The 2,150-nt window shown below is 43.0% G+C and overlaps 1 pseudogene; it reads right to left on the minus strand.

Moving 5' to 3' along the window:
* Positions 1 to 1,282: 1,282 nt before the first annotated feature.
* On the minus strand, positions 1,283 to 1,349 carry LOC142654650 (U2 spliceosomal RNA; annotated as a pseudogene).
* Positions 1,350 to 2,150: the final 801 nt, after the last annotated feature.

Raw genomic sequence — 2,150 nt, forward strand, 5'->3', positions numbered from 1 at the left:
ACAAATGTCTGAGATTGCAATAATCCTGTTATGTAAATTAGCATAGACCTCAATCCTTCAGGGTCTGGTTCGCATGCTTGTCCCAAGAAAACAGTGACTATTGACACTTTTAGGTCTTTTTCACATGGCCATAATTCAGGATTTTAGGGTTCGTATTAGGTCCCTTACCTGCTGCGTTTCTACTAAACTGAATTTAGATCATTATGAAACCTTGTGGTAATCTAAGATTGGTTCATATTACAGGTGTAATATTACAGGTGTAATTACCGGCCTAAGGAGGATTTGTATGTTGGGCTCAAAATCAAATCTCCTAATAATATTTTTGGTTTTTTTGAGCTAAAGATTGACTTTAATCTGCTAAATGATTTTTGCAAATATGCAGCATATGTAACAGTATTTTAATATCAAACAGTTTTTACATACAATAATAATCCTTTCAGATAGTCATAATGAAATATATGATGGAAAGACAGATTTTAATTTTTCTCGAAAGTCGGAGCCATGCTTTCTCTCACCCAAGTGCATAAAAAGTGCAGAGGTGCCACACAAAATGTGCACAAGGATGCAGTCTATCACAGCCCTTCTCTTAAAAAAGAGAGGCCCCGCATAACCATTCCCCGACCCTCCAAACCATAGGCCTAGAGGATCGATGATCCCCCTTCGTCGAAGCTTAGGGAGACCCAAACACACTCCTAGGCTTCTACCTGGGCTGCCACCCCAGTGTCACCCTAGGAGCCTGCATCAAAGTTGCACCTCCCCTCTGAAGAAGGGAGGCCGGGTTGCAGGGGAGAACGGAACCAGATGGCCACACATTTTCCCCCTAGACCTCCGGAGGTTTCCAAAAGGGCAGCGCATCCCAAAATCCTTGTGACAAACGTGACAAACACACAGTGAAAAAACAAATTAAATAAGTGGATGTGCGCTGTGATACAGCCTGGACATCCGCCAGGTATAAAAAATTCCTCATCTCCCAGCCAGAAGGCCGGGAGAATAAAGGTGTGTGCTCATATAGTGTGAAAAGGAGTGCGTGCAAATGTTCCTTCACTCAGTGGGATTCCACCCCCAGTGAGTTAGGGCACCCCAGGGTCACCAGCCCTGGGGCACATAGCAACACGGGCTTCCAAACTACCCGACCTCCTGACCTCGATCCGGCAGTCGCCTGGTCACCTACAAATGGTACCTTTAAACCAAATGCGTACACCAGATCGATGACCGTTGTGGTTCCCTGCCCTCACCTCGGCGTTCTGTCATCCCTCTACGATGGCCCATCAACCACAGACAGAGATGATTACTAACCTCAGCTTGAGCAGGTACTACACTTGATCTTAGCCAAAAGGCCGAGAAGCGATGGAAAGACAGATACAGACAGCACTGGAGATAATGAGGAGAAATAAGGCAGTGATGTGTCTTTCCTATAACCCACCCAGCTCTGCTGTGAGACTGGTTGAGTTACAGCATGTACAGTACAATATGTCTCTCACATGAAACCTTGACATTTCTGCCTTAATCCCAATTGATCTACTTCCCTGGGATTCAACCATAAAATATGATGGGAAATAACTGAAAAGAAAAGGACCTAATCCTGATAATCTGCCATAGTCTGGTAACACACTTTAATCAGCATGTCATGATGAGAGAATGACAAGCACCGATTGCTGAGCAGAAAGACTTGACATTTCTATCAGGAAAACACGAAATTGGTTTGAATACACAAAATCCAAAAATAGCACAAGTGATATGTGAACTGCTCACAGCTTCACTGAGGTTATCTACATCCAAAACCTTCTCTAGAACACCTTCATCCTGATTTGGAATGTCACACCAAAATGTGTCACGTGATGGCCTGTAGCAGTGAACTGCGCAAAGAAAATTGTATATGATTGTACATTTTAATTGCAATTTTTTTTCTCTTTTTAACATTTTGTTACTACTGTATTATGGAAGTGTCTTGGGGCCCAGAGGCGGAAAAAAGACAACTGTGGGCCCCTGTTCAAAAACAGCTTGTGTGCCCCTTTCTGCCAGCATACCCACCACTTACATATGTCTAAAATACTTTTTCTGGATACAATTATATGAGGCGTATATAGATTTTCTTAATTACAGACTATGTCTTAGGGTATGTTCACACGGCCTATTTACGGACGTAAATC

Source organism: Rhinoderma darwinii, chromosome 5 (assembly GCF_050947455.1).
Source record: "Rhinoderma darwinii isolate aRhiDar2 chromosome 5, aRhiDar2.hap1, whole genome shotgun sequence".
In the NCBI taxonomy this organism is placed as follows: domain Eukaryota; kingdom Metazoa; phylum Chordata; class Amphibia; order Anura; family Rhinodermatidae; genus Rhinoderma; species Rhinoderma darwinii.